Source organism: Gorilla gorilla, chromosome 6 (assembly GCF_029281585.2).
Source record: "Gorilla gorilla gorilla isolate KB3781 chromosome 6, NHGRI_mGorGor1-v2.1_pri, whole genome shotgun sequence".
In the NCBI taxonomy this organism is placed as follows: Eukaryota; Metazoa; Chordata; class Mammalia; order Primates; family Hominidae; genus Gorilla; species Gorilla gorilla.
Genome location: NC_073230.2, coordinates 78,478,210 through 78,500,016, shown reverse-complemented (window position 1 = coordinate 78,500,016; position 21,807 = coordinate 78,478,210). Strand labels below are relative to the sequence as shown.

The 21,807-nt window shown below is 42.8% G+C and overlaps 1 long non-coding RNA gene across 1 annotated transcript; it reads left to right on the top strand.

The window, feature by feature from the left end:
* The first annotated feature begins 415 nt into the window (after positions 1-415).
* Positions 416-21,727, top strand: LOC129534607 (uncharacterized). The gene is made up of 4 exons (XR_008681242.2): positions 416-477; positions 14,041-14,177; positions 18,460-18,618; positions 21,583-21,727. It is a non-coding gene; the product is annotated as an uncharacterized lncRNA (long non-coding RNA).
* The last annotated feature ends 80 nt before the right edge of the window (positions 21,728-21,807 follow it).

Sequence of the window (21,807 nt, the reverse complement as noted above, 5' to 3'; positions counted from 1 at the left end):
GGGTTGGTATTTTCTTGCAGCACAGTTGTTTGGTAGAATTTAAAGCCTGGTGGGTTTAATTGTAAGTAGAGAAAATTGCTTTATGACAGAGATTTCTCTCAGGCCAGGGACAAAGTATCTCTCAGGATACTTGGGACAGTGTTATTTTTAGTGATAATAGTGCTTTCAGTACCTACAGATTCGGGATACCTTTCTCAGGAATCCAGAAAAGGTGTTTTTACAAGGCAATTAGCAAAGTTGTGTAATTTACACCTGCAGGCTCTCAGAGTGGCTATCCATCTGATTGGTTTTCATCTGGAGCTGCAGAATGGCTAGAGTTCTGGACATCCTACTGTGATGTCAAAACAGCCCTGGGTTATATCACAAAGGGGGCTTTCATACATTGCTGATAGGATTATCAATTAGTACAAGACTTCTGAAGGGAATCTGGCAATGTGTATCAACAAACAACAACAAAAAATTATACTCTTTGACCCAGTAAGTCTATTTTTAGGAATTCAGCTTAAGGATATAGTCAGAGTCGCAGACCAAGATCGATGCCTGAAGATGATTATATAAAAAATGGGAAACTGCTTAAATGTTCAAGGATATTAGTTAAACCGTGGTGCAGTGATATGATAGACTCAGAGTCATTCATTAAAATAATCATTCTGTTAACATTTAGTGATGTGGGAAAATGCTGATGATATTGTTTTTAGGGTAGATTATAAAAATCTACATACCATGTGGTCTTAGTTACATAAAAATTGCAAAAAAATCAACTAGAAAGAAATACATCAAACATTATTAATGGTTATTTTCAGTTATGAAACTATAGAATTATACTTATTAATTCTCTATATTTTGCTGTATTTTGAAGTTTTTCTACAATGAGCATGTCTAATTTGTTTTAATTGTCTTTTTATTTTTAATTTAGTTTATTTAGGTAATGTGTTCCTGTGGGACAAAATCCAAAAGGTATAAAGATATATAGTGAAAAGTCTATTGTCAGCCAGGTGTGGTGGCTCACACCTGTAGTCCCAGCACTTTGGGAGGCCAAGGTGGGCGGATCACTTGAGCCCAGGAGTTCGAGACCAGCCTGGCCAACATGGTGAAACCCTATTTTTCCCAAAAATACAAAAATTAGCTGGATGTGGTGGTGGGCTCCTGTAATCCCAGCTACTTGGGTGGCTGAGGCAGGAGAATCCCTTGAGTCTGAGAGGTGGAGGATGCAGTGAGCCAAAATTGTGCCACTGTACTCCAGCCTGAGTGACAGAGCAAGACTCTGTCTCAAAAAAAAAAAGTTAATGTCCACATCTGTCTTCCACCCAACCAGTCATTCATCAATTGCCTATTTCTTCTCCTTGGAAGCAACTAATATTACTAATATAATGAGTTTACTTCCAAAGATATTCTATGCATATCCAAGCAAAAAACCCTACACGTATATCTTCTTTTTCTCTTCCTTATTTATATAAATAGTAGCCTACGTATATGCATGCCATTCTGTTCATTAAAAAAAATTAATATGTTTTGGTAGTAATGCCATATAAGGACATACAGAGATTCCTATAGTTTAGGAATTGTTCCATTCTTTGGAGGTATCTTAATTTATTTAAAGAAAACACTTAAGCTATTTTCAATCTTTTTTTGTTGTTGTTATAAAGAATGCCGTGATGAATAGCCTTGAACACAGGTCATTTCAATCATATATAACTTTTTTTTTCTAATTTTTATTTTTAGTAGAGACAGGGTTTCACCATGTCAGCCAGGCTGGTCTCAAACCTCTGACCTCAAATGATCTGCCTGCCTCGGCCTCCCAAAGTGCTGGGATTACAGGCGTAAGCCACCACGCCCAACCCCCACATATATGACTTTTTTCATTAGTAACAGCTGATTATGACTGTCAACAAGACCTTAAGAGGTGGCTTGCCAAAGAGGCAAGATCTTGGTGTTCACGTCCAGTGTGTTAGATACACTGTTGATTGTAACAGAGCTGGGATGGGCGGGAGAGACAGGGAGGAAGGAAGCACCTTCATAGCTGAGATATGTAAGATGTGTCCTACAAACAGAATTAGTTAGGCTTATTCCCCAAAAAGCAGTGCAGTGGCGTGATCTCAGCTCACTGCAATCTCCGCCTCCCGGGTTCAAGCAATTCTCCTGCCTCAGCTTCTTGAGTAGCTGGGACTACAAGTGCGTGCCACTACACCTGGCTAATTTTTGTATTTTTAGTAGAGACGGGGTTTCACCATGTTGGCCAGGAGGGTCTCGATCTCTTGACCTTGTGATCTGCCCGCCTCGGCCTCCCAAAGTGCTGGGATTACAGGCGTGAGCCACTGTGCCTGGCCAGGGCTTACCATTTTTTTAATATTAATTTTTAAAGACAAGGTCTCACTCTGTCACTCAGGCCAGAGCACCATCATAGCTCACTGCAGCCTCAAACTCCTGGGCTCAAGCGATCCTCCTGGCTTGGCCTCTCTAGTGGCTGGAAATACAGATGCAAGGCACCACATACAGCTAACTTAAAATTTTTTTTTTAGTGAAAGGGTCTTGCTTTGCTGCCCAAGCTGGTCTCGAACTTGTGGCCTCAAGCGATCCTCCTGCCTCAGCCTCCCAAAGTGCTGGGGTTATAGGCATGAGCCACGGTGACTGGCCTACAATTTTTTAAGATACTTCTGCGAACTTTATGTCATTTGACTCATGTGGCTACCCTATGGAATAGGGTAGGGTATTGAATAGCCCCATTTCATGGGTGAGGACAATTAGCAAGTACCCGGTTTCCCATTTGGCTACGATCTCAGTGTAGACTAGAGCCAGCTCTCTCAAGGTCCAGCCTCCACTCTCTTTGTTTCTTCTTGCCTCCTGATCAAGATGTACATTACAACTTTAACCTTCGCAACTTCTTTCTTTTGACAACCATTTATAGCAAAGACAACTCATTCACTTACCGGGGGCAATATTTCACTACCAGCTTTTCTTGCAGGTTTTACCAGGATGTCACACTGCTTAAAAACGAGACCTTCTGTGTTTGATTTCTTCATTGAGATAGGATGGCTCTGGTGGGTTATTTCCAACTAAAAATATTGCAGCTGTTCTCGTTGGCATTGACTTGAGGGCTTCTGTCTCCAATTTATCTCAGTGTTGGAACAGACCCAGGGCTCTTTTCTGAGGAAAATCTTGGCCCTGCATGGAGCTACTCACTTCGCTTACCTCAAGCTTATATCCTTGTTGGGCTCTTTAATTTATAGATGAGGATGTCATACATACTCTGTGCTTTGCTGACTGTTAAAGCATAAAGATCAGCCTTTCATCAGCAGTGTAGAGTGTCTGTAATCCAGGTCCCTGTTGGAGGGCAAAACCCTAAATTCGTTGCTGCTTAATTTTTTTTTTTTTTTAATAGAGACAGATTCTCACTCTGTCACCCTGGACGGATTGTGGTGGTGTAGACCATAGCTCATTTCAACCTTGAACTCCTGGGCTCAAGCCATCTTCCCACCTCAGCCACCAGAGTAGCTGGGATTACAGGCATGCACCATCATGCCTGGTTAATATTTTTTTGTATTTATTTTTAGACACAGGGTCTTGCTATGTTGCCCAGGCTAGTCTCAAACTCCTGGCCTCAAGTGATCCTTCCACCTTGACCTCCCAAAGCACTGGGCTTACATGTATGAGCCACTGTGCCTGGAGGCTCCTTAATTCTTAACCAACACTTAGTAAAACCTCAGTTTTCTGTTGTGATAGTTTATCTATCTGTTAGTGCCATCTAGAACACTTCCATCCTTCAAAAGTCAAGCTTAAATATTTGATTTAGTCATTGATTCTATCAACAAATAGATACAGTCTGGGCATGGTGGCTCACGCCTGTAATCCCAGCACTTTGGGAGGCTGAGGTGGGCAGGTCACCTGAGGTCAGCAGTTCAAGACCAGCCTGGCCAACATGGCGAAACCCTGTCTCTAGTAAAAAATACAAAAATTACCTGGGGGCGGTGGCGGGCACCTGTAGTCCCAGCTACTCAGGAGGCTGAGACAGGGAAAATTCCTTGAACCCGGGAGGTGGAGGTTGCAGTGAGCTGAGATTGCACCACTGCACTCCAGCCTGGGTGACAGATTGAGACTCCATCTCAAAAACAAAAACAGAAACAAATAGATACAGAGCACTTACTCTGTACTAAGAACCAGTTTACATGTTGAGAACACAGCAGTGAGCAAGACAAAGTTCTTACTCTCAAAGTGTTTATATTCTAGTTAGAGGGAACAGATAGACCTTAAACAAATAAACAAGTATACCGGGCGCGGTGGCTCACGCCTGTAATCCCAGCACTTTGGGAGGCCGAGATGGGCGGATCACTAGGTCAGGAGATAGAGACCGTACTGGCTAACACGGTGAAACCCCGTCTCTACTAAAAATACAAAAAATTAGCCGTGCGTGGTGGCGGGCGCCTGTAGTCCTAGCTACTCCGGAGGCTGAGGCAGGAGAATGGCGTGAACCCGGGAGGTGGAGCTTGCAGTGAGCCGAGATCACGCCATTGCACTCCAGCCTGGGAGACTGAGCGAGACTCCGTCTCAAAAAAACAAAAACGAAAACAAAAACAACAACAAAAAGTAAACAAGTAAATATATAGTATGTCAGATAATGATAAATGCTATAGAGAAAGTTATGGCACTTTAAGGGAAAGAAAATAAAAAGATGTGTGTGTGTGTCCACGTATGTGTGTGTGCGTGTGTGTGTATATATGTGTGTGTGCATGTGTGTATGTGTGTGTGCGTCTGTGTGTATACCATTTCATATTGGTGAGCCCAGGAAGGCTTCATAATCACGTGAGATTGGACATGGGCCTGAAGGAGTAGAGAGTGGGTGCCACTTAGACACGGGAGAAAAGAGCATACTAAATCCTCTGCTATGACACTGGCCCCTCTGCCATGGGAGGCGCGGAGGTCTGGAGGCTTCACTGGTCTTCTCATTTTGGAAAACAATAAGTTTACTTTAGTAAACAACAAGTTAAACTGCTGGAACAGAACAAGCAAGGGAAAAATGGAAAGAGTTGCAATAAGAAAAGTAACAGGACTGGACGCGGTAACTCATGCCTGTAATCCCAGCATTTTGGGAAGTTGAGGTGGGTGGATCACCTGAAGTCAGGAGTTCGAGAGCAGCCTGGCAAACATGGTGAAACCCTGTCTCTACTAAAAATACAAAAATTAGCTGGGCCTAGTGATGGGCACCTGTAATCCCAGCTACTCGGGAGGCTGAGGCAGGAGAATCACTTGAACCCGGGAGGCGGAGGTTGCAGTGAGCTGAGACGGTGCCATTGCACTCCAGCCTTGGTAACAGAGCAAGACTCCATCTCAAAAAAAAAGGTAATGGTGGTGTAGGTGATACACCTAGAATTTGTAGGTGTATTAGGCAGGGTTCTCTGGAGAAACAGAAGCAATAGGAGACACACGTGTGCACACACACACACACACAGAGTTGACCATTGAGCGACATGGGTTTAACATGGGTTCACTTACATGTGCATCTTGTTCCGCCTCTGCCACCCTGAGACAGCAAGACCAACCCCTTCTCTTCCTCCTCTCCCTCAGCCTCCTCAATGCCAAGACGATGAGGATGAGGATAAAACCTTTACGATGATCCACTTCTTAATGGATAATAGATTATCTCTTCCTTATAATTTTCTTAATAATATTTTCTTCAGCTCACGTTATTGTAAGAATACAGTATGTAATATACAAATTATGTGTTAATTGACTATGTTATCAGTAAGGCTTCTGGTCAATAGCAGGTTATTAATAGTGAAGTTTTGGGGGAGTCAAAAGTTATAGACAGATTTTTGGGCTGGGTGTGGTGGCTCACACCTGTGATCCCAGCACTTTGGCAGTCTGAGGCAGGAGGATCACTTGAGGTCAGGGGTTTGAGACCAGCTTGCCTAACATGGTCGAAACCCCATCTCTACCAAAAAATACAAAAATTAGCATGCAGCATGCATCTGTAGTCCCAGCTACTTGGGGGGCTGAGGCAGGAGAATCGCTTGAACCTGAGAGGCGGAGGTTGCAGTGAGCTGAGATAGCACCACTGCACTCCAGCCTGGGTGACAGTGAGACCCTGTCTCAAAAAAAAAAAAAAGTTATAGGCAGATTTTTGACTGCACGGGAAGTTGTATCCCCTAACCCTTGCATCGTTCAAGGGTCAGCTCTGTATATATGTATGAAGGTATGTATATGTATATATACAGAGAGAGAGAAGGTGACAGAGGTTGATAAAGGCATTTATTATGTGGAATTTGCTCATGTGATTATGAAGGCTAAGAAATGCCAATATCTGCAATTGTCAAGCAGGAGACTCAGGAGAGCTGATGGTGTAAGTTCCATTCTGAGAGTGGCAGGCTCAAGTCCCCAGAAGACCCAATGTTTCAGTTCGAGCGTGAATGAAGGAAAGGACTGATGTCCCAGCTCATGCAGTCAGGCAGGAAGAATTCCTTCTGAGTCAGCCTTTTCATCTATTCAGGTCTTCTGTTGACTGCAGGAGGCCCATGTACATTAGGGAGGGCAATTTGCTTGACTCAGTGTACCAGCGCAAATGTCCATCTCATGCGGAAACACCCTCATGAGCACATCTAGAATAATGTTGGACCAAATGTCTGGGCACCACATGACCTAGTCAAGTTAACCTAAAATTAACTCTCGCAGGAGACGATAGTAGTCATTCTGGTGTTTACTTGGAGTGACATGGAGAGCTACTGGAGAGTTTTAAACAGAGGAGATATGAGCAGACTCAAGTTCTAGCAACATCCCGGGCTGCTGTGCTGAGAATAGATTGTAGGTGATAGGACAGGGAAAGGGCAGCTGTTAGGGCAGGGAGACAAGTTAGGAGGCAACTGAAATAATCTAAGTAAGAAACATAGGTCACTTGTACTAGAATGCTACTGGTGGGGATGGTGTAAAAAGATCCTGGCTCTAGACACATTTTTTTTTTTTTTTTTGAGATGGAGTCTTGCTCTGTCACCCAGGCTGGAGTGCAGTGGTGCAATCTTGGCTCACTGCAACCTCTGCCTCATGAATTCAAGCAATTCTCCTGCCTCAGCCTCCTGAGTAGCTGGGATTACAGGCGCCCACCACCACACCTGGCTAATTTTTACATTTTTAGTAGAGACAGGGTTTCACCATGTTGGCCAGGCTGGTTTCGAACCCCTGACCTCAAGTAATTCATCTGCCTCAGCCTCCCAAACTACTGGGATTACAGGTGTGAGCCACTGCGCCTGGCGTCTAGACACATTTTTAAGATAGAGCCTCTGGGACCACACAGGGCTTTGTTCATAATTTTGTGATGGTGCCTTTCAGTTTGGACGGCAATTGTTTACTTGTTTATCTCCAGCATTGATTGCCATTCTATTAATCTTTGTAATAATAGCCACATAATAATAATGGCTAGCATTTTGGACTGTACTCTGTGTCAGGGACTGAACTTGGTGCCATATATATATATATATATATATATGTATATATATACATATATATACATATATACATATATATATAGTTTCATTTGATTCTCACGTCAACTCTCTGAACATATTATTAATCCAATTTTCTCTAGGAGGTTCATAAAGTCTGGATATATAGATACTATTATTTTATATTTTTATTTATTTATTTTGGAAACAGGGCCTGGCTCTGTTGCGTCGGCTGGAGTGCAGGGGTACAATCATAACTTACTGCAGCCTCAAACTCCCAAGCTCAAGTGATCCTCCCACCTCAATCTCCTGAGTGTCTGGGCCTACGGACATGCACTACCATGCCCTGCTGATTATTTTTATTTTTATTTTGTAGAGATGGAGTTTTGCTATGTTTTCCAGGCTGGAGTTCTATATTTTTAAGATTGAAGATGTCCTTGATGATATATGGTATATTTGCCTCCGTTTCAGACTTACAGACACAAGGAGGTTCAGAAACTTTGGCTAGGATCTCACACCAATAAATGCCTAGCACTGTGTTTATTACCTAGCAGGTATTGAGTGAGTGGCATTCTTCCCTTCATAAGTATTTACGGTACCCACCCTGTGCTAGACATATGAGGACTGGGAGACAACACTGAAAAGATAGTCAAAGCTGCTTTCACATGAAACTTCCATCATGAAACCCCCAAGTATGCCATTCTGATGCAATGGCATACTTGGGTGCCAATGAGTGCCCACTGAGTGGAGGAATTGAAAAAATCCTTGGAACAGTTAGTAGGGACAAGATAGTTGAGAATCTCAAATGCCCAGGTGAGAAGCTGTATTTAGATAAGAGATTGCAATGCTTGTAGTTGAGTAAAGGCAGGAAGACCTGTGGGATGTGGAACAACACAGGACAGTGCCTTCCCAGCGAATCCACTATTTCTTTCCCCCTCATTCCTCTACGGTGCAATCTCAGAAAAGCACTGGCCTGATTGAAAACCCTACTCCTTCTTCTTGATGCTTGGCCAACAGGATGCCTTCTCATTTGGACTTCAAAGCAAGTGGCTGAGCAGCAAGAGAAGTCGCCCCCAGAGCTTGGAGAGTATGTTGACTCTTCCGCTGCTGTTTAGAGGAAATATTCGTTGGCAAGCAGCTGTGGTTTGCAGCTGAGCATATGGCTAGGAGTGGGGTGGTCCAGATTTCACCCAAGAGCCCCTGATGAGCCTGCAGCTGCTTCCAACACTGCTTCCCTGTCCCTGCCCCATTCCCCGGCCTGCTCTGCCACCTCCATGACAATCTGCTCTGTACACAAGGCAGAGTTCATCTCTCCCACTGTGGGGTGCAGGAGGGACCAGAATCAGCTATCCCTTTCTGGTATAAGGTCACCCACTGGCACAATAGCCCAAGGAAGGTAGTGGGTAACACAGGGAACTCCCAAAGTGATCAGCTGTCATGGAACTTGGTGATGGCTTTATACTAAAAGGCATAAAATGAAAACAGCCTTAATTTATTTGTTAGAGTCAGGGTCTCACTGTGTCACCCACGCTGGAGTACAGTGGCTTTCGTGATCATAGCTCACTGCAGCTCTGAACTCCTGTGTGATGGTTAATACTGAGTGTCAACTTGATTGGATTGAAGGGTACAAAGTATTGATCCTGGGTGTGTCTGTGAGGGTGTTGCCAAAAGAGATTAACATTTGAGTCAGTGGGCTGGGGAAGGCAGACCCACCCTTCACCTGGTGGGCACCATCTAATCAGCTGCCAGCAAATATAAAGCAGGCAGAAAAACGTGAAAAGAAAAGATTGGCCTAGCCTCCCAGCCTACATCTTTCTCCCGTGCTGGATGCTTCCTGCCCTTGAACATTGGACTCCAAGTTCTTCAGTTTGGGGATGCAGACTGGCTCTCCTTGCTCCTCACCTTGCAGACATATATATATCCTATTAGTTATGTCCCTCTAGAGAACCCTGACTACTGCTTCTAAGAAATTGTCACAAACGTGGTGACTTAAAACAATATGAATCTATTCTCTTAGAGTCCTGCAAGCCAGAAGTATCAAACAAGTTTCGCTGGGCTAAAGTCAAGGTATTGGCAGGACCAGCTCCTTCTGGAAGCTCTAGGAGATAATTCATTTTCCTGCTTTTCCCAGCTTCTGGGATCTGCCTGCACTGCTTGGCTCATGGCCCCTTCCTCACACCACTTCAGCCCCTTGCTTGTGTCCTCACAGCTCCTGCTCCTCTTCTGTAAGTCAGATCTCCCCAAGACTCCCTCCAATAAAAAGGACACTTGTGATTATATGAGACCCACCCAGATATCCAGTGTAATCCCCTATCTCAGGATCCTGAACTTAGTCACATCTTTAGGCCAGGTGCTGTGGCTCACATCTGTAATCCCAGCGCTTTGGGAGGCGGAGGCTGGTGGATCACTTGAGGTCAGGAGTTCGAGACCACCCTGGCTAACATGGTGAAATCCCGTCTCTACTAAAAATACAAAAATTAGTTGGGTGTGGTTGCAGGTGCCTGTAATCCCAGCTACTAGGGAGATTGAGGCAGGAGGTTCGCTTGGACCTGGGAGGTGGCAGTTGCAGTGAGCCATGATCGCACCACTGCATTCCAACCTGGGTGATAAGAATGATACTCGATCTCAAAAAACAAACCAACCAACCAAACAACAACAACAACAACAAAAAACCCAACTACATGTTCAAAGCTCCTTTTGCTATGAAAAGTAACATTCATTGATTCCAGGGATTAGGATGGGGAGATCTTTTGGGGCCATTGTTCAGCCTACCACAGTGAGTATCTGGGTCACTTCAGCTCCATTAGCTCTTCCACACAGTCAGAATTTGGCACATAGACTCACACCAATAATATGCACTTATGTATTCTTTTAAAACATTTTTTTTTTTTATTTTTTCTAGGTACAGATTCTCACTCTGTTGCCCAGGATGGAGTGCAGTGACACCATCTTGGCTCACTGCAGCCTTGATCTCCTGGGCTTAAGCAATTCTCCTGCCTCAGCCTCCTGAGTAGCCAGGACAACAGGCATGTGTCATCTTACCTAGCTAATTTTTAATTTTTCTTTGTAGAGATGGGGTCTTTCTATATTGCCCGGGCTGGTCTCAAACTTCTTGTCTCAAGTGGTCTCCCAACCTCAGCCTCCTGAGTAGCAGGGACTACAGCCATGCACCACCATGCCCAGCTAGTTATTTTATATTTTGGAGAGATGAAGGCTGGCCATTTTGCCCAGGCTGGTGTCGAACTCCTGGCCTCAAGCGATTCTCCTGCTTCAGTCTCTTGAGTAGCTGGTGCACTTATGTACGGATGGATTCTTTCCAAAGTTTTTTTGTCTTGATCTGCCCTCCATTCTAATCACCCCTCTACTATAGCAGCAAAGTAGATAGGGCAAAGTTTGTTCTCTGAAACTTAGCGTGGTGAAGCATGAAGCTAGTTCCATGGTAAGATCCCAGCACTCCTCTGTCAGCCCACACTAAGCGTGTCTTTGATCATCGCTGCAATGTCAATAACAATGATTTCTCCCTTCATGATTAGCACCACTTGAGCTAGGACTAAATGATATCAAAACAGCCAGTCAATTTAGTCAATTTACTCAGTCTGTCAATTTAGTAGAAAATAAAGAAATCAATGAAGTTAGTGGTTGGAGTGAATTGACAGGTTGTCTCACGGATTTAGTTGAGTCTGAAAACTGTATAGACAGTTCCGGAGATGACAGTCCCACCACCCTAAAGGGCCACTCTAAAATCATGGTGATGAAAACAACACCCTTTCTCCAAATTTTCAGGGATGATAACTATTTCAAGCAATTTCACAATCATGATCTAATTTTGTTGTGCCAACATCCCGAGGCAGTTAGGACCATTGAAACAGGGAAGCTAGATAAGAAATTTGGGGTGTGCATGGTGGTGTGCACCTGTAATCCCAGCCCTTTAGGGGGCTGAGGTGGGAGGATCGACTGAGACCAGGAGGTGGAGGCTGCAGTGAGCTATGATCACACCACTGCACTCCAACCTGGGCAACAGGGCACGACCCTGTCTCTGGAAAGGAAGGAAGGAAGAAAGGAAGGAAGGAAGGGAGGGAGGGAAGGAAGGAAGCTAGGAAGGAACAAACTAGGAAGGAAGGAAGCTAGGAAGGAAGGAAAGAAGGAAGAAATTTGAAGATTCACAACTGATATGGTTTGGCTCATCTTGAATTGTAATAATCTCCACGTGTCAAGGATGGGGCCAGGTGGAGATAATTAGATCATGGGGGTAGCTTCCCCCACCCTGCTCTTGTGGTAATGAATAAGTCTCATGAGATCGGATGGTTTTATAAATAAGAGTTCCCCTGCACAAACTCTCTTGCCTGCCACCATGTACGTTGTGATTTTACTCCTCTTTCGCCTTCCACCATGATTGTGAGGTCTCCCCAGCCGTGTGGAGCTGTGAGTCCATTAAACCTCCTTCCTTTATAAATTACTCATTCTCGGGTATGTCTTTATTAGCAGCATGAGAACAGACTAATACAACAATAATAACAATAACAATATGCATCTCCTAAAATGTGCTAAGAACTGATTTAAACACTTAACATATATTAGCTCATTTAACCCTCTCAGCAAGTCTACAAGGTAGGAACTATTGTTACTTACATTTTATGAGATGTAAGTTAAGGGCAGAGCTGGGATTCCAAGTTAGATCTCTTAACAACCTGCTTTCCCTCTAGATCAGAAGTTCTCAACCCCGGTTGCACATTCGATTCACTAGAAAGCCTGAAAATATGAAAAGTCATTCACATACGGTCATGCATTGCAGCTCTGTTTGTAATAGCAAAAAACTGGAAATAACCCGGAAAGAGAGCTATGGCATGTTCCCCTGACAGACTACTGTGCAGCTGTAAAAAGGAATGAGGAAGATCTCCACATGGCATAGGGAAGGATTTCCAGCAGGGAGTGAAAAAAGCAAAGTGTGTGGTATGCTGCTTTCATTCAAGAAAGGGAAGGATCATGTTTATATGTGTGACATAAATCACATTACATATGTACATATTTATGTTTCTATGTGTATATGTATTTATATTTTAATATAAGTAAATATACATGTATATATGCATACATGCATTCCTTAAAGTATACGCATATACATGTATATTCCTTTATATTTTATTATAAGGAAAATACATGTATATGCATATTCCTTAATATAAAGAAATATACATATATACATGTATATTTCCTTAATATAAGAAATATATGTCTATATACATATATATACACATATATATATATAGAAAATACATGGGCTGGACACGGTGGCTCACGCCCGTAATCCCAGCACTTTGGGAGGCGGAGGCGGGCGGATCACCTGAGGTCAGGAGTTCGAGACTAGCCTGGCCAAGTTGGTGAAACCCCATCCCTACTAAAAATACAAAAATAACTGGGCATGTGCCTGTACTCAGGAGGCTGAGGCAGGAGAATTGCTTGAACCCAGAAGGCAGAGGTTGCAGTGAGCTGAGATCGTGCCATTGCACTCAGGCCTAGGTAACAAGAGTGAAACTCCATCTAAAAAAAAAAAAGGATAAGAAAATACATATAACATTTCTTTACATGTATATATGTATATTTCCTTATATATGTGTGTATATATACATAGATATACATGTAAATGTCCTTATATTAAAATATATAAAGATAAACTATAAAATTAAATTTAATAAGAAGGATCCCTGTAGGAAGAGAGAAGGCGTAGAATTGGGGTAGGGGCAGGGATAAGAAGCTGAACTTCTTTGCACCATTTTTTGACTTGACTTTTTGTCTTTTGAACCATATGAATATTTTATGTAATTGTAAAACCAAATTAATTAAAAATAAGCAATTCCAAAATATGAAGATAAAATGAAACAAATGAATCCAAACATTTTATCTGGTTGGAATAAAACAGAAAGAATTAACGATTCCAAGTACCTGTAAAATGTAGTAATTTATTGCTTCTTGGCCTTTTCTATCTCCTGAAATGTGCTAAAAACTGATTGAAGCACTTACATATATTAGCTCATTTAATCTCTCAAGAAATCTGCAAGGTAGGAACTATTATAACTGATTTTATGAGGCGTAAGTTAAGGGCAGAGCTGGGATTCAAAGTTAGTATCTGTTCTTGATCTACGCTGTTAGATCAAGTGCAGTATCTGTTCTCAAGAGTTTAAAAATGTAGTAAGTTGACTATACATCCTTAGTAAAATATACCCTAAGGACAAAAAGCTGGGAAAAATTTAAGCTGTTTTCAGTAATCATATTGTTGATAGTAATTGATACCATCATTTGGAGACTATTGTGTGTTGTATGGGATAAAACAAATGAATAATTATAAACAGATTTCTTTTTTTAACACGAGAGTTTACACATGTAAAACCAATGAAGTAAGAACTCTAGTCCAGAATTTGAATTAGAAATAGATATAAACTCATATTTTCTTCAAAAACAAAGCACTTTTTATAGTTCTGTCCTCTAAAAAGGTCTAGAAACAGTTACCAACTCAGTAGCAATAAGTACCCTTAGGCCCCAGATTGTCATCTCTAAATACTATTTTGCACAAAAACAAACCAGCGCCTCTTAAAGAAATAAACTGCCTAAATTCTAGGTTTGGGGCAGGAATGTATACATAAGTCTGGAACATCTTGCCACACCAGACACAAGGATCATCTGTTAGCGATGGCAACAGAAGGATCATCTCAGAAGGACTCAGGAGCCAAACTAAATACACTCTCCCTGCCAAAGGTAGGGTAATTCAATCAGAATAAGAGTAATAATAACAGCGGATTGAAGCCATCAAATATGTTCATATTAGTGAGTTCTTAATGATACTGGAAGAAACCACAACTACAAACATTCGGTCACCTTGGGAGAATGCTAGGGAACCAATTCCTTCTTTTGGAAGCTGGTAAACGAAGTGAAGTTATCAGGTATTTATTCTGCCTTTCTTATTTGAACCATACCTTATATGTGCATATACATATGCACTATACACGTATATTTCCTTATCCACAAAGTGGATAAAAGAACGTTTCTCTTTATGGAAGCATTCTAGCAAACAATTCTAAATCCATAGAATTGATTTTTTTTGTTTTTTGTTTTTTTGAGACAGAGTCTCACTCTGTGGCCCTGGTAGGAATGCAGTGGCGTGATCTCAGCTCACGGCAGCCTCCGCCTCCCAGATTCAAGCAATTCTCCTGCCTCAGCCTCCCAAGTAGCTGGGATTACAGGCACATGCCACCATGCCTGGCTAATTTTTTGTATTTTTAGTAGAGACAGGTTTCGGCTTGTTGGCCAGGCTGGTCTTGAACTCCAGGCCTCAAGTGATCTGCCTGCCTTGACCTCCCAAAGTGCTGGGATTACAGGCATGAGACATAGCGCCCGGCTGCTAAATTTCTTTTAATCTATAAGTTACTCCTCTTCCTTTCCTTTTTACTGAGCAATTTTTTAAAGAAGAAATGAGGACAGTGTCTTGCAGAGTTTCTTTGCATCCAGATTTTGCTGATTGAAGCTCCATGATGTAATTTAATACACTGTCCCTGTATTTGCTGAAAATTGGTAGTTAGATCTGGAGACCTAATACATTTCAATTTTGAATTATTTGATAAGACTACTTCATAGGTAGTGGTGTATACTCACATCAGAGATACTTCATGTCTCATTGCCTCTTTTTTGTGATGGTAACAGTCACTAATAATCATTGACCAGATTCATTAGTGTATCAGGAATTTCAAAAAGACAATATTCTAGTCAGGCATGGTGGCTTACACCTGTAATCCCAGCACTTTGGGAGGCTGAGGCAGGACCATTTCTTGAGGCCAGGAATTAAATACTAGTCTGGGCAACATAGTGAGATCCTATCTCTACAAAAAATACAAAGAAATTAGCTGGATGTGGTGGTGTGTGCTTGTAGTCCCAGCTGCTCATCACTTGAGCTTAGGAATTCAAGGTTGCAGGGAGGCAATGACTGTGCCATTGCATTCCAGCCTAGGTGACAGGCTGGAACGTGTATATACACATTATATACACATGCACATACATACATATATGTCTGTAATATATATGATATATTATTTAATCTTTAAAATAATATCGATAATATATATTAAAGACATATATGTATTGTATATATAATGTGTATATATAATGATGTATATAAAATGTGTGTGTATGTATATAATATAATGTGTATATATATTTATAAAACAACAGGGGAAATTAGATTTTGACTGATTATTTGAGAAATTATTGTTATATGAGAGATTATTAATTTTTTGTGTGATAATGATATTGTGTTTTTTTTTAAAGCGTTCTTATTTTTTTAGGAAATATAATCTGAATATCAAGTAAATATGGCATCTGGAATTTGCTTCAAAATAATTATTTTTGGGCCGGGCACAGTGGCTCATGCCTGTAATCCCAGCACTTTGGGATGCCAAGGCCGGTGGATCACCTGAGGTCATGAGTTGGAGACCAGCCTGGCCAACATGAGGAAATCCTGTCTTTACTAAAAATACAAAAATTAGCTGAGTGTGGTGGCGGATGCCTGTAATCCCAGCTACTTGGGAGGCTGAGACAGGAGAATCACTTGAACCTGGGAGGCATAGGTTGCAGTGAGCCGAGATTTCACCACTGCACTCTAGCCTGGGCAACAAGAGTGAAACTCCATCTCAAAAAAAAAAAATTATTATTTTGGGGTGGAGAGGGAAGTGGGTGGAAGCAGAGGTTGACACAAGATTGATCCGTAGTTGTGAGTTACTGATATTTGATGAGGTACACGAGGGTTCATCATGGTGATCTCTGTAAATTGCGTATTCTTAAAATTTTCTATCTAAAATGTTAAAAAGTTATGGGGTAAAAATCCTTATCAAATTGCCTGTCGTAGTGTCTGGGTTCAGTTTTGTCTTTCCCTTTTAAAGCTCCCTAGGTGATTTTAATATGCAACCCAAATTCCAGAACCTTCTTTGATTTTCCTTAACAACCTTTCTGCAGTGGGGTTTGGAATTCAGTCCCTCTAGAGAGACGCCATCCTGGGGAGGCAACTCTCTCCCTTGTGATGGACTTCGTCTCGAAACTTTTTCATTTACTTTGGTTTCAGGGTTGCAAGATCTATTTTTCTAGTAGTTTTTCTAATTTCCCCAGCTGGTTTGAAACTTCAGGAAGTTAATAGCCATTTTGTATTTGGCTTATTTTGCCCTCGAGACCTCGGAGAATGCCTGCCAGTAATGAGCTGACCCATTTTTAGAAACAGGGTGTGGTTCTTAAGACTTCGCTGTCTCTTTCCCTCAAACAGGAAATGCTCATGTTCATGGGCATCTGCTTGGAAATCAGTTCAATTCAATTTTAAGATGCTAGATAGGCCGGGCGTGGTGGCTTACACCTGTAATCCCAGCACTTTGGGAGGCTGAGGCGGGAGGATTGCTTGCGACCAGGAGTTTGAGACCAGCCTGGGCAACACAGCCACTCCCTAGCTCTACAAAAACTTAAATGAAAAATTACCCAGGTGTGGTGGCACATGCCTGTAGTCCCAGCTACTCAGGAGGCTGAGGCAGGAGGATCACTTGAGCCCAGGAATTCAAGGCTGCAGTGAGCCATGATCACTCCACTGCACTTCAGCCTGGGAGAAAGAGTGAGGTTCCATTTCAAAAAAAGGAAGGAAGGAAGGAAGGATGGAAGGAAGGAAGGAAATGCACGCATGGCTGTAGGAGGGAGTTAGCAATCATTCAGGAGGAGGAAGCGGGTGTAAGAAATTCCTAAGGGGAGGCCAGGCATTGTGGCTTACATCTGTAATCCCAGCACTTTAGGAGGCCGAGGCAGGGGAATCACTTAAGGTCAGGAGTTCAAGACCAGCCTGGCCAACATGGTGAAACCCCGTCTCTGCTAAAAATACAAAGATTTGCCGGGTGTGGTGGTGCATGCCTGTAGTCTCAGCTACTCTGGAGGCTGAGGCAGAAGAATCACTTGAACCCAGGAGGTGGAGGTTGCAATGAGCTGAGATTGTGCCACTGCAGTCCAGCCTGGGTGACAGAGTAAGACTCTGTCTAAAAAAAAAAAAAAAAAAAAAAAGAAAGAAAAGAAAAGAAAAAAGAAAGAAATTCCTAGGAGGCCTCTTCTTCTACCCACCTGCCTTGAGTTTTTTGTCAGATCAGGGAGAGCCCTGTGGGATGCAGTTTCAAATGAGCCCCTCATGAATGGAGGGCAAGGACTGTTTGTACTGGAGCTGATGAACTCCCAGGAGGACTGTGGACCCAAGGACCACCCCTTAATCCCATGCACAAAATGCTGGACAAGAACAGAACTTCACCAGAGTGGGACAAGAATGTTGAGTCTATCAGCTCCGTCTAGCAACACTGGTTGGGTGCAACCTACACAGTCGCACAGGGTCAGGCACTTGGTTAATGCTCTGCTATCGCTGTCTTGAAATTCTTAATTATTTTTAAATAAGAGGTCCTACATTTTCATTTTGCACTGGCTCCCTGCCAATTTTGTCCTGTTGAGAGGAATGATTTTGAATGTGATGTTGTGGGGAGGGTCAAACCATCTCTTGATTCAGGCCCAAAAGATCTGGTAACTTGGAAGCCTAGGGGTGTATTAAACAGAATTTTCTTTCTTTTTCTTTTTCCTTTTTTTTTTTTTTTTTTTTTGAGAAGGACTTTCACTCTTGTTGCCCAGGCTGGAGTGCAATGACATGATTTCAGCTCACCGCAACCTCCACCTCCTGGGTTCAAGCGATTCTCCTGCCTCAGCTTCCCAAGTAGCTGGGATTACAGGTGTGCACCACCACGCTCGGCTAATTTTTGTATTTTTAGTAGAGATGGGGTTTCATCAGGTTGGCCAGGCTGGTCTCGAACTCCTGCCCTCAAGTGATCTGATTGCCTCGGCCTCCCAAAGTGTTGGGATTTCAGGCGTGAGCCACTGCGCCTGGCCCTTCATTTTCAAATATGCTGAATAATAGGATTTAATTAAAAGGGACATGATTGAACATCAACATAGTAGCCAAAATAGCCTCTGAAAAATTATTTTACAGCAGCAGTTCTCCAAGTGAGGTCCCTGGACCAGCAACAATCAGCATTATCCGGAAAATGTGAATTCTCAGGCCCTACCCAGATCTGTGGAAGCAGAAACTCTTGGGATAGAGCTTAACAATCTGTGGGTTAAGAAGTCCTCTGGGTAATTCAAATGCATGGTAAGGCACCTCCCCTTGCACATTAAACCCTGTTGAATTATGAATTGGTCTGACACCCTCCCACGTGTGAGAACCTGACTGTTTACAAAGGAAGAGCTTTCCCACCCCCTGGCTCATTTGTTGTGATTGACACCTGGGCCACCACACAGCCCTCTTAGCTACTTCTTATTGTTCCCAGTCTTTAAAATCTACCTCATGGAGTTTTCATCAAGTTACAATTCCACCTAGCAGAAGATTACAGGAGAAGAGGTAGAGTGAGAAATGCAAATGGGAGAGCTTCATGTGAAAAAGGACAAAAGATGGAGGGGATATTTGGTTGATTTTTGCCAGCTATTGCAGTCTCTTTCTCATGTATCTATCATATCTATGTATCTATCCATGTATGTATATATGTATCATCTATCTATCATTATCTATCTATCTATCTATCTATCTATCTATCTATCTATCTATCTATCTATCTATATTAGTCTGTCCTCAAGCTGCTATGAAGAAATGCCCGAGACTGGTTAATTTATAAAGAAAAGAAGATTAATTGACTTACAGCTCCACATGGCTGGGGAGGCCTCAGGAAACTTACAATCATGGTGGAAGGCACCTCTTCACAGGGCTGCAGGAGAGAGAATGAGTGAAAGCAGGGGAAATGCAAGATGCTTATAAAACCATCAGATCTTGTGAGACTCACTCATTATCACGAGAACAGCATGGGGAAAGCTGCCCCCATGATTCAATTACCTCCACCTGGTCCTGCCCTTGACATGTGGAGATTATGGGGATTACACTTCAAAGTGAGATTTGGGTGGGGACACAGAGCCAAATCATATCTCTATCTGTCTATCTCTATCTATCTATCTATCTATCTATCTATCTATCTATCTATCTATCATCTATTTATCTATCTGTATATCATCTATCTATTTCCTATCATCTATATGTGTTTGTCTACTTGTCTTTCTTCTATTTATGTAACTATCCTCGTGCGTGACCTTCTGTCAGTCTGTCTGTCCCTCTGTGTACCTGTCTCTTTGACTGTCTACCTATATGTCTGTTTGTGTATCTATTCATGTATTTGCATTTTGTTTTTTTGAGACAGAGTCTCACTCTGTTGCTCAGGCTAGGCTGGAGTACACTGGTGCGATCTTGGCTCACTGCAGCCTCCGCCTCCCAGGATCAAATCATTTTCCTGCCTCAGCCTCCTGAGTAGCTGGGATTACAGGCATGCACCACCACGCCCAGATAATGTTTATATTTTTAGTAGAGATGGGGTTTTGCCATGTTGGCTAAGCTGGTCTCAAACTCCTGAACTCAGGGTGATCCGTCCCCCTCAGCCTCCCAAAGTGCTGGGATTATAGGCGTGAGCCACTGCACCCAGCGTACATTTTTTTTTTAACTGAGATGAAGGATAATGGAGAGTGAAAAGGAAGGGAAAGAGGGGGAAAAGGACTTGAGTAAAATTTGTAACCTCTAGGAGCCTCAGATTCTTCAGATGTCAAAGAAGCATGTGTGTGAGTGGGGGTGAGCGAGTACAGGTGTTGTTGCGTGTGTGTGTAAAACTATCATTTCACAAGATTCTCATCAGGCTTTGGTGAGTACATTTGTTCCAACAAATCTTCTGACCCACACACAACGTGGTCAGTTAATGGGAATAGCAGTTGAGCCTGAAAGGGGAAGGAATAGGGGACAGGAGGGGAAGGAGGGGACTGTGAGGTGCAAGCTGATCAAGAGGGAGGAGGTGGAGAAGGCAGGAGAAAAGCGCATTGCAGGAAAGACAATTGCAGAGAAGAAGATTGCAGGTTCGGGGCCAGGCCGAGGTGGCGGGAGCAGGTTAAGTCAAATGATTACAGATGGTGAAAGGGGAGTCGAAGGTGGAAGAGCCTAGAGGTGTTCTAATAAAGACATGCCAGAAATAAGGGGGAAAAGCACTTTTTATGGCAGCAGCCAAAGAACCTAAATGAACATGTCTTTAAATGAATTGCTGTTGATGTTTCATGAGCCAAAATGTGCCAAGACTGCCTGGGGATGCTTCTCCCACCACTTTCCCACCCACTCCTGACCAAGTCGTGAAAATATATACCTGCTTCTCTCTCCAAGTCGTTCTGCCAACTAATTATCTGTAAAGATTCAAATCATGAACTGAAACACCACAGCTTTTTATGGGCACTAGGGGAGTATTAAATAGGGAGATTGGAAAGAAAATTAAAGTTCCCCCAATAGATTTTGTGGGGGGATTGATAAAAATCTGCTTTTAATTAAAAATATAAAGAAACAAGACCTCCTATGCATAAACAGGGAAGTCTTTGGGGCCTGGTCCCATGGGCAAATGCTGACAGATGCCTACTGGGATTTCGGCCTCTGCTGCCTGGTTTGTGGGCCTCCGGGAGGAGTGATTGATGGGCTGGCTGGATTTTCGGCTGAGAGGCCTCGCTAATAGATACACGAAAACAGAGGCTGTAACGCAGCTCACAAGATGAAGTAATGTGCTTGCCTCTGTCTAGGTGGGGAATTCAGCCAAGCCCTGTGTTTTAAATAAAATGAGGCTTTTGTGGTTCTTGGCATGGGCTCGCCAGTGCAGGCTAACCTTGGCACCCGTGTGCCAGGCTTTCTCTAGCAGTGGCTGCGGGATTGACATGGGCTCAGAGACTATCCAAGGGCAAGGATACTGGGTTCTGGGGACTTTCCACCTCCAAGCCTGTTCCTGTGTCATCAAAGGCATGGCGATCTACTTAGTTGCTCAAGCTCAAAAGCTAGGAATCAGCTTTCATTCTTCCCAAATCGCAAATGTATCTTAAATCTGTTCATTTTTCTCTGTTTTTCATTGCTACCACCCTATGTCCACCACCAACATCTCTTACCTGAATTCTATAAAGACCTCTCAATTAATCTGTTATTTCCATTGCTCACCCCTCCACAATCCACCTTCCTGCTAAAGTCCAAATAATTCTTTTTTTGTGCAATCCTCGGCAGGAAATACATTACAGCCCAGTGCTTCCTACAGGAACTGAAAAACCAGATGGCCTGGATTTGAATTCCAGCTTCCACCTCCTACAGGCTCTGTGAGCTTGGCAAGCTCCTTAACCTCCCTGTGCCTCAGTTTCCTTGGCTGTAAGATGGGGACAATGGTACCTACCTCACACAAATATTTGAGAATTGATTTGGTGTAAATAAAGTACTTATAACAATACCTGATAG